Here is an 11363-nt window from a genome sequence, read left to right on the forward strand (position 1 = left end):
TTGGCAAAAAGAATCAAATCGAACGAAACCACGGAAGACAAACGACAAAAGAAACAAGCTTCGTTTACTATTCTGGATCTAGGTCAAATTTTACAGAGGCAAAAACTTGTTTGAGTTGTGTCGGGGATATACCCCATGGTATGACCCGGCTGAAGTTGTAAACCAGCTGGGACTTGGTAAACCGGCGGATGGTAAACCGGCGGAGAGTTAAGACAGATGGCTAAGACAGACGGTAAACCGGCTGGTGTTAAACCGGCAGACAATGTTAAACCGGTAGACGTTAAGAAGCCCAGGAAGGGAAGTCAAAATAGTTTAAGTTAAAGTCCGAGTTGGACTCCACATGTAACCCGCCCCTTCAACATATATAAGGAGGGGCAGGGCTCCTCAAAGGGGGACGAGAAAGAAACAATCTCTAGGGCTAGACAAAACTAGAGGAGAGCCGGTTTACGGCGACTCCCTCGTGATAATAATGAGATCTAGCCTCAAACAGCATGTAGGGTTGTTACCGGATGATATTTCCCGGGACCCGAAGCTGTCTAAACCCTTGTCTTGTGTTGCGTCTCTCGATTCCGTTCAACCCCTCTCAAGCTACCACATAGATGCGTTGGCCTCGCGACTAAGTCCTCACACTAAGGACATCTAACGTGTTAATTCCACGACAGTTGGCGCCCACCGTGGGGACAAACGCACGATGGTTTTGAGTTTTTGGAGGGATTTCTCCTAGGGATTCAGAAGCCTACAATCTGTCGGATCAGCATACGGAAGGATTTGCATCAACTCTAATCTCATCGGTTGAGATCAAGGAAATATTATTGAGTCTCCATGGACGATCTCTACAGTTGTTGACCTAATCTGTGTTGGCTGTTAAATCGCATGGGATTCAACCTGCGCGTATCTATGGAAGGAAAATAAAAGTCGTCGGTTTGATCGATCTACGGGGAAACTGATTTGAAGTATAAGGAACCAAGGGCTTGACCCTAGCCTAGTGATCATGCACTATTAGCAACCCGGAGGGAGTCACGGGTGTCGATTGGTAACGGCAACCGCTGCCACGACCCGGATTTGCCGTCATCACCATAACCCGCCGCCAGATCCGGGTCACAAAAGGGGTCAACAACGGGAAGAGGACAAGGTGACGGACTGGACTCGCCTTCCCGTCTGCCAAAGTTGTCATGGCCGCTGATACTACTTTTCAGATATGACGGCCGAATAAACAAAGTGATACTGATTTTGACTACAGTTTTTGGCTCACCGGTGCTACTTGTACACGTGAAGGACTCGAACCACAAATCACTCATCACAGCCCATGAGTTAGAGGACGCACATGACGCATGCAGACATGGCTGAACTCAGGAACAGTCAACACAAGTGGCCTTGGATGCAGCCACCAGCCGGTTAATACTCTTGTTCATAAACAGAATCACCCACGTACTAGGGTCAGACAAGGTAATGCCACGGACTGGTACTTCTAGTTTGGCAAGTAAACGATGTCAAGCCAATCACGACCCGGACTCTGCTTCGACTTTGTATCAAGTCACCTCGCATAACTCTGCTTCGACTTCGTATCAAGTCACCTCGCATGAACCGGAGCATCGCCAACTACGCCTCGACTACCGGGCTGTCTCCGGTGGTCTCTGTCTTTGCAAGTTGCCACCGCGCTCTGAGCCGTTCCGAGCCGCCATCGCTGGCTCGCCTCCGCGGCTGCTGGTTCGCCTCCGCCATCAGGCTGCTAGCGCGTCGCTCCGCCGTCGGGCGTCGAGCTGCCTCTGCATTGCCCGTAAACCGCCGCGCCTTTGTACAGCTCCGAACCACCGTCGCCGCCCGCTTGCTCCTTCCATGACCCGTGCGTCGCATCGCGAGCACGCCGCCCCCGGGCTGCCACAGACGCCGTCCACCTCCGCCGTGAACCGGCTTCTGCTGCTGCTGACCCGGCCTTCCCAACTACTGCCGCGAGTCGGTTGATGCAATCCACCTCAGTGCAGCTCCGCCGGTCACCGCGTCTCCGAAAATCGCGCCAGGTACATCGTCCGACTGCGGCGTTGAGAGCAACCTCTGCCGCGCAGGATCTACGGTCATAAACCGGTACGCTAAACCGCCGCTGCGCCGCACAACTCCAAGTGGGAGTTGCCGGATTTTTCCCGCACCATGGAGAGACCTCGCTCCGGGCTGTTCGATGAGTTGCCGTCACCGACCGCTGCCGCCATTGAACCGCCAACTCACCTACGCCCCGCGCCGCCGCGGCTTGTCCGCCTCACCTCCTCCACTCGCCGCAGCTCTGCCACGAGCGCCCATATGCCAGGTTTCGTCTCCCCTGCATCTGGGCCCGACCGGTCCGGTCACCGCGCACGAGGTTACGCCTGCGTGCCTCCGCTCAGGTTTCGCTGCCGCCGCTGCAGTCTGCTTCTACTGAACCGGCCTTGGGGCCTCCATAGCCGCGCCCCCTCGGCCTCGTGTTGAACCGCTGGATGTTACCAAGTTGCCACCGCAGCTCTGACCCGTCACACTGTTCCTCCGCTGGTCCAGCTCTAAACCGTTCCGCCGGGTTTACTTCAATGCCCGTCGCGTCACGCCTCCGGATCAAGCGCTTCTGCGCCTCGTCTACCGTGTCTGCCGCGTCTACGCATCCACAATGCCTGCCGCCTCACGCCTGCTGCGGGCTCATCCTCTGTTGAACCGCCGAGTGCCTCGACCGCTCGCCACCGTCGCCATGACACGCCGGCACCGCTAAAACGCATTAGAGAGCCGCTACGCTGGCCGTGGGCCTCGCCGTTCCTCTGCACCGCGACCCGCTGATCCTACCACTCCTCTGCTATCCGTGGTTGCGCCCTGCGCCGCCGGTACCCCTGGCCTTGTTCGCCATGCTAAATCGCCATTGCGCCTTCCCGAGTCGCCGTCTCCAAACCGCCGCGACCCCTGGCCGCCTCAAATCACCGCCCGTCGCCGGGTTGCCTCCGCCATCGCATCCGCGGCATTGCGCGAGCCGGACGTTCTAATGCTTGGTCTCCCGCGCGCTGTTCTAAGCCGGCCTTGGCTTCGCTTCCACCTTGAGGATGGCCCGGCCGCCTTTGCTGTTGAGTCGCCGCCGGTTTGCCACACCATCATCGCCGGTTCACTGCGAGTTTCGCCATCGCTGCCTACAGGGCCGTCAGTGAGCCGTAGATTTAAACTACCATTACATGAGCCGCCGGTGCTGCATCAACCCAGCCTGCTCCGATCCTTCGACCTGTCCAGACGTTTCGTCACCATTGCCACCTCACCAACCTCGCTTCCGCTTGGCCTAGCTACAAGCTACCCGAGTTCATCAAGTTCTTCACGTACTACTACCAGCTCCTAGAAACAAGTCGATATATTTAACCTATAAACCCTGGAGAACCGCTAGGCAGGACCAAGGTGGCCACGTGGCCTTTAAATCGCTCGTGCCACCGCCTGTTAATTAGGTGCCCCTCCGAGGGCATTTTAGTCATTTCACCTTTGGGTATAAATCCCAGCAGCTCCCGTGCACTATAAACCCTGGAGAACCGCTAGGCAGGACCAAGGTGGCCACGTCGCTTTAAATCGCTCGTGCCACCGCCTGTTAATTAGGTGCCCCTCCGAGGGCATTTTAGTCATTTCACCTTTGGGTATAAATCCCAGCAGCTCCCGTGCAACGTAGAAGGTAGAACCCTAGCCGCCTCCCCATCTGCCGTCCCGCTCGCCCCCTTCCCAGCCGCTCACCCCGCCCGTCCAGCTCGCCGTGGCCGATGACCACGCCACCAGAGACCGCGGACCTTGGCGCAGGCCTGTGCTCCCGAGCGGTGGTCCCTCCTCGTCGCCACCCCTCTCCTCTGCCCCGTGTCGGATCCGAGGCGTGCGAGCGCGGAGGCGAGCGTCTCCAGCGGTGGCCGCCACCCTCTCGTCTCCTCAATCCTCTTCATATCGTCCCGCGTTCTCGATCTACGCCGCCACGTGCTGTGGTTCTGGAGTGCTGTGGTTCTGGATTGGGCGCAGGCTGCCGCCATTGGAGAGCAGCGGCGGTGAGGTCTTCAGCTCGGGTGCGAGGAGCAGGGGGGTGAGGTGGACGGTGTTGTGGCGAAGAAGTGATTGATGCGGCCGGCAGCGAGCGCCGGTGAGCAACGCGGATGCTACCATCTCTCCTCATATCCTCCCAGATTCTCGATTGGAGCGGGGGACAGACGCCGCCACAGGCCACCGGGGACGCCTCTGCATTGTCGTCGGCTGGACGAGGAAAACAGCAAGATGCTGGCCTATGCATCGGACGTGGGCCGCTTCAGCTTTAGGGGAGATTTGACTATGGCGCAAGGTCCCCCACTTCCTTGTTGTGGCGCTGCAGCGTCATGGGCCCTTCTGAAGGTACGCTAACTCCTTCTCTCCTCTTCTTTCATACTGATGCAAAAGGTGAGGTGCAAATCTGAAGAATTTTGTACAGGGAGAGGGAGGCACATCGGAGGGTGGTAGCAGGTGCGTCTTGCTAAAGCAACCAGGTATATATCCCAGTTCCTTCTTACCATGACCTTTATATTCCAACCATACACTACAGCAATACAGGCGCTCCATTGTGTGTGTTAACGTTTTCCTGTACTCATGATTTTTCTCAACCAATGATTTGTCTGAAGTGCCATTGGTATTAATTGTTCGTTTGTCATGTAGACCAAACCAAGTGAAATAACCATAAAAGGACAAATCAAATAGAATCATTTTGTTTAGCAAATTTATATTAGTGTTTAATGGTAAAAGTTTCAAAAGTTTTTAACATCAATCTGAAGTTGACCTTTGTTCAGGGACGAAGGCATTATATACCTTTGAATTGCCTCTTTTGTTGTTTATTGCTGGATTTGACAAGAAGTTTTTTTTCAGTGGTTGTCGTGGCCTGAAGCAGCAAGTATTATGGAGATTGATGGACTAGGTGCTTCCAGCCGCAGTCCATCGTGCTCTCGGTTGCTGACCTTGAGGTCCGGCGACAACTGCCCGTCGCTTAGGTATCTTCCCCCCTCTCATGCTCTTCCCCTTTTTTGCCTTATTGGTTGTATCCAGACCAAGGCTTGATCCAGACCCAAGAAATGTGGTCGCGGTGTAGCTTATCAACTCCATCCCATCTGGGTGCTTCCCGACATGGCAGTGATGGTCTCCTTTTTCAGTCATCGTGCGTTGCACCACAAAGAATTATGTGGTTTGATGGCAATGAAAGAAAGAGGTGGTGATTTAATTCCGCTTATTTGCGCCACAAACGATTCAGTGGTTTGATGGCAAGGAGCAGGAGGTGGTGGTTCAGTTCCACTTATTTGTTAGCTTCTCTTTCCTTGGAGAAATGGTCTCGATGTTGATATTTTTTGTATTTTCCATTATCTCAATCTTGAATAGATTGGATTAATGGACAGATACAGGGGTGCTTTACTGATTGTATAGTCCCTTGCGTAATAAATCTTTGTATCTCTTTTTCTTAATCAGGACTGAATTAATTAATTACCTAATTGTTGTTGACCTGAGTTTAGTTGTTCAACTGTGGTCATCAAATATAGCCTCTGGCTGGCTAGATTAGCCGATGTTTTAGCCAATCATGATGTATTGCACATTGTCTTTCATTTTCTTCTCACTCTTATTCTTTTCATGTTGATTTTTCACTGGCATGGAGAAGAAGAGAGATTATAGGGCGACATTAACTTTAGTTGTCTTTAATTTGATTATGACTGCAAATTTGAGATTTATCATTTTCTAATTCTCAGTGATTTGTATTTTGTAGGGGATGCTTCTAAGCTGCAATGCTCCATATCCGATGCAATATATTTCTGCTTTATTGAAGAGGACTAACTTGTGCTGGGAAAGATTCCTGAAGGTGATGTCAGATCATTGGTAAATAACAAGGAATCCTTGGAACCTGTCATCCTGTAGTATTTGTCTGCGATAGGTATGCATTCTGTCCAGCTAAGCAGAGTATTCCAGATTGAGTAATGCTAGAGATACAAACATATTATATACTCCCTCCTTCCATCTATATAGGGCCTAATGCATTTTTTAAGACCGCGTTTGACTATTGACAAGATTAATAGTACATGACATGCACAATGTGAAAATTATATCATTGAAAGCTCCTTTCACACACGAATTTAACGACGTGCTTTGTGTAAGTTGCATGTCATATATTGTTGCTCTAATATTTGGTCAAAGTTAGCCTCGAAAAACACATTAGGCCCTATATAGATGGAAGGAGGGAGTATACATTTTAATGCTTTAGATTCCATAGTGAGAGCAAGTTGCAAGACCAGATGCCATGCGGTCTTACTGCGAGCTCGTCCAGTTCATGGTGACTTGGTGATGACTCAAATCCACCTACCTCTTTCTCTCCGTGTCTCCTTTTGTTGCTGATTGTTGGAACTTTGGATTGCGCTGGCTTGATGGCTGTTTCGGATTAATCAAAGGATTTTGTTTAGCTTAGTTTCATTACGGGCAAGCCTAAGAGAGTCGTTCTTTAGTGTGGGTTAAATTAATCAGGGGATTTGAAGAACGGTTCAATTGATCTGTACTAAGCAAACCTGTGTGCTTGCAATCACGTATGGTTTTAGCCATGTTGCTGCTAGAAAGCTTCCTTCAATTGAACCGATCTTCTCAGTAGCTAATGGAGCGCATTGGCAGGAACCGAGTGGCCAACTGAATCTGATAGTCTGGTTTCTTTGTACTCATATCTTGCAGAGTAGTTTCCTAACTGATTGTTTGGCAACAGGTATTTTGAAGAACTCAAACTCATGGTAACAAATGAACTAGCAAAGAGAGCCATTTTTACCTCTCTTCTGTAAGATAATCCCGTGAAGGACACACACATAAAAGCCATGAAGGACGAAGAAAGAATTATTGATCTATTATTATGTTTCTTCTTTGCAAATATATTGCTATGGTTGTTAGCGATGTATACGCCCGAGTGGGCTAATGTATAGTTGTATTGGTTTAGCTTATTGACCTTGCCGCTTTCATGTTTTCATTTCCTTTTGTTCATGATGATTGTTTTTTTTGTGCAGACCTGGATTGTAGGATTGCATGAGTTGGGGCTTGCGATTGCCCATTGTGGTGCACAGGTAGATTGTAGGATGTACTTGCCGAAATGAGCATGGTCGCCATGCTAATTGTTCAAATATTCTATGGTTATTTCAGTGCTTATCTCAGTTACTTGATTTCTTTTGCAGTACTGGCAGGGGTGGCTGTTTGTTTACTGCAGGGGGTGTTGATCTGCTGCCCCATTATTTGATTACATGTTTGATGCTCTCCAAAAAATGCTACAAAGAATCGTAAGAAACTTCTCGTGATAGATTTACCATTAGGGATATTTCCAAATGTTTACTTCTAATTCATTAGCATATCCTCTGTTTTTTTAATTAATTGTTGCCTCCTGTTTTTTGTTTATCTTAGCCTTCTGGTGCTTTTGGTGTATGGGCAAAACAGGTCAGAGTACAAAGTGGTGAATTGCATTTCACATGCAAAGATAAACAAAGAATAAAAAAAGAAAACATGGTATTCTCTAACACAAGAGCATGATACCTTGGGTCCATTGGTGCAGACCAAGAGATAAGAACTACTTATGCTGCAATAGTTTCAGTGGAAGTATAGTCAGGTGTTTAATTGTTTTTTTTACAGTTTTAGCTAATTGGCTGGGTATCCACTTTATCTTTTGTGCTTGCACATATAATCGATTCTCTGGTCCATACTTGCATGTTCTCTAATTATCTTGGAGTGCTGGCAAGTAATTAGAACATATCTTGGTCCATACTTGCATTAGAATATGCCACATAGAAGGATGTGGCATATCTTGGAATAAGAATGGCCACACGAGCATTCTGTCATGATATTGTAATGAGTGGTCGATACTTGTGACAGTGCTGCAATGGTGCTATGTTGCATGTTTGCACAAGATGCCTGTAAATTCTTGATCTTCGTCGTGCCTCCTGCTTACTATTAGTTCAATTGAGCCCAATCTTTCTGGTCGTATTGCTACGCGCTTATGATTAGTTGCTCTATTTCTTGGTTGTTGTATTGTAGGATAGGGAGGCAGAAGAGAGGACATGCCGCGGAATGAAGGAGAACAAACGTAAGTAGTACTTGCCACTATTCAGATTTCTTTGTTGTTGCATTACAGGATTGTAGGGTGTTTAGATTTTAAATGCTGGCATTGATCGAGGTGTTAACTGGTTTTTAGTTCTGATTAGATGCGAATCAGGTTTTAGTTATGATGAGATGCAGAAATTGTTGAGAGAGGGCATGAATGGTCTATATTTTAACCGTGCTTTTATTCCTTTTTGCGCTTTCCAAAGGGACTGCTCTACCTTTTGTTGACAACAATATATTTATTAAGCTAGGAGGCTGCACCGGTCATGAATTTAAATAGGCTTGGTACCGCTTTATTTTGGTCAACATTTTTGGCCCTGAACATGTTATGTTTTGATTTATGAGGTTAAAGCATACTACTGCTTGCAGAAATAGCAACCTGTTGAAAGTATTGTTGGGTCACTTTTAGGCTTCTAGCTATTTTGATTTTATCATATACAACACTTTCAGACCAGTAAATACAATGACCTCCCTTTTACATTAAATAATCGTGATTGTTCTCATACCATGTGGCATTTGCAGAGTGTCTCAGGCACACAAGCTAAAGGTTCACCAAGTTCAGGGAAAGAAAAGTTTCCCTAGACATGTGGCGGCGGCTGTCAAGACAAGAGCGGCGCTGTGAGCGACAGCCCTCGATCGTCTTCCTTGTGGAATCAGGTACGCGTCGTCCATCGTGGGTGTTGGCGGGTGGCCGGAGGCGGCTACATCAGGCCAGTGTCCGTGATCAAGACTGACACCGGGAAGGCTGCCGGTATGTAGTATTCTCCTCATCTCCTCCAACTTACGTTTTGGTAGCACGTCTCCATCGTTGTAAGGACATATTTCTAGCTTTCACTATCCTACTCTACTATGTCATGCTTGACCATTCCTCTTCCATTCAGGTCTACAGTTGTGCACTCAATTCAAATGATTATTCTCCGTTCTTTGCCTCAGAACTACATATGAGAGGTACAAAGGGTTGGCCAAGATACTCAATTAAGCTATTCGATTTAAGGTATACTTCTATCGCTTCCTTCTATCCTTTTTGTTCAACTTCTCATGTGTATTATTAGCTTTTTCTCAAGCTTTTTTTTTAATCTAGAACCTCAAATATAAGTACATTTTGCTGATTAGTGAGTAAATCAACCGGCAATAGTTGGTATATATTTGTTGTAGGTTTGATGTCACCTATTCATTCTTTTTCTTTTTGAGATGCTCTGTTTTTACAATGCAGCATTTATTTCTTCATAACTATATTACCGCTTACATTGCTGGCAATGGAAACTAAAGAAATCTTTGAGGCTACTTGTGAAGCTCTATTGTTGATGCCAGATTTGTACATTTGAGTAGTGTTATATCCATGTATAAATGCAGACTTCGTTGAAGCTATATTTTGTAAACCAATCAGCCATGTTTTTTCTTTGCTGCTGCGGTTGCCATGTGTCACGTAGTTATATGTGCGTGTTCATAATTATAATTGCACTTTATCTCCCTTTGCAAGTGTGATATATGTGTGTTCATAATTATATGTTAGTCCTAATTTTCAGATCATGCCCACAGCTTGTGGAGTGTTAAAATCTAATATCTCTAATTTCCGCATCAAGCTATGGTTCCCCTGTTTAGCATTTACTTTCTATTAATTGCTTTGATTTAATGTTTAAGATTTTTGCTTTACCGATGTTTGATCTAGATTAGCAATAAAACACACTCAAAATTAGGTGTTCTTCCTTGGTTAGCTGTCTGCATTTCTTATGTTGGATTGGTTCAGGCCAGGGTGTATCGCTCTTTTTCCTTGCCTTTCACAGGTCCTTTGCTGATGTTGGTTGTGTCCTTGCTGCTTGGAGAGGGGGTGAGGGCAGAGGACTTTGATGCCAGAAATAGGCGAGGTAAAGAAAATACTACGGTCTATCTATGCTACAGCTGTTTAGCTAATTGGATCTGGTCTCCTTGAGCGGATGTTTATTTGCTTACTCATTTCTGCTCTTCTTGCTGTATGTGAAGTGATACAATTGTATTCCATTGGTGTCAACTTACTTTTCGTGAACTAATTCTGTAATGAGTACACATTGGTCTCTACAGAGGTCCTCTATATTTGTTCTCCTTCACTAGAGTGCCATACATTCAGAAACAACTATATTTAAACTGTACATTTGAAGCTTTTTACTCAAAGCCAAATGACACTCTGCAATCTACTCAATTAATTCCTCTCGCATGCCAGTATTTTCAGGTCCACTACACCAAAGAAAAGCTGAAAGAGTACATCGAACCAGATGATGACACACTCAAGGTCAAGCTCGCAAACAGCAGTCTGCACACCAGTTGTCGTATCATGCTGGGAACAGACAAGAGAGCCACAATAACCAGAAACTGGTCGGAGTTCCGCCACCGTGCAAACATCCATGAAGGATGTATCTGCGCCTTTTGTTTCAAGGTTACCGCAGAGCACCGCCTGACTCTCATCGTCCATGTCCTCTAGACGGACCATCTACAGCAACCCATGCCTTTTGCATGCATAGCCTGTCGTCTTAAGAAGATCTAATTTGCCTCTATGATAAGATGAACCTTACCTGTGGTTGCCGACGATGCCATACGTTGCTTTTGTACAACTGCCGGTGATACTATAACCTATGTAACCCCAGTTATTATTACCCGGCAGCACATCCATCTATTGATCTTACGTATGATTTTCTATCGTTGCTGCTTTCCTCTGCTTCAATCATCAGTTATTTGACAACAACGCTGAACAATCTGCACAAGTACTAATGGAGCCTGGATGATGATGTTGAAGGGATTTCTGTTATGAACAATGAGAACATTCAACCCTAGCCACTATGAACAATCGCAGCGCCGATGGTCCAACAAGCATAAAGCCTATGAGATGAATCGCCCCCTTTCTACCTTACTTCCCAATAGCATTGTAAACATTCTATCATAAGCTCCTAATATCATATTCTATCATGAATGATCCATGTGTACCAATCTGCCCCTAAATATATTTAGGTTCACTCTTTCCATACTTGCCTTACTCTCGTCCCTTGCGTCATCGGCGCAACGGGTCATCTAGTTCTCTTAAAGGAGTCACGGGTTAAAGCTATGTACGGCTTTGCATGTGCTACTCACTTCCGCGGGTGCGGTCTGAAAAGTCAAAATCGACGAGTCACTTTACCACAATGATGCGGCCAGCTGTTTCACAACCCGCTGATTTGCCATTACCAGGCTTTCCGAGCCGTTCAAATAGCCAGCTCTGCCTCTGTCACGCCTCCAACTTCGTCTACTGCTAAGGAGAGAAGGAAAGA

At 47.1% G+C, this 11363-nt stretch overlaps 1 long non-coding RNA gene across 5 annotated transcripts; it reads left to right on the forward strand.

The window, feature by feature from the left end:
- Positions 1-3963: 3963 nt before the first annotated feature.
- Positions 3964-11085, forward strand: LOC125543696. Of its 5 annotated transcripts, XR_007298706.1 has the most exons (11): positions 3964-4350; positions 4427-4481; positions 4855-4976; positions 5738-5902; positions 7008-7064; positions 7173-7274; positions 8023-8071; positions 8611-8839; positions 8970-9082; positions 9873-9953; positions 10286-10898. It is a non-coding gene; the product is annotated as an uncharacterized LOC125543696 (long non-coding RNA). The 5 variants fall into 5 exon arrangements; XR_007298704.1 differs by having other exon boundaries at positions 7173-8071; positions 10286-11084; XR_007298703.1 differs by having other exon boundaries at positions 7008-7597; positions 10286-11078.
- The last annotated feature ends 278 nt before the right edge of the window (positions 11086-11363 follow it).

Source organism: Triticum urartu, chromosome 3 (assembly GCF_003073215.2).
Source record: "Triticum urartu cultivar G1812 chromosome 3, Tu2.1, whole genome shotgun sequence".
NCBI lineage: Eukaryota > Viridiplantae > Streptophyta > Magnoliopsida > Poales > Poaceae > Triticum > Triticum urartu.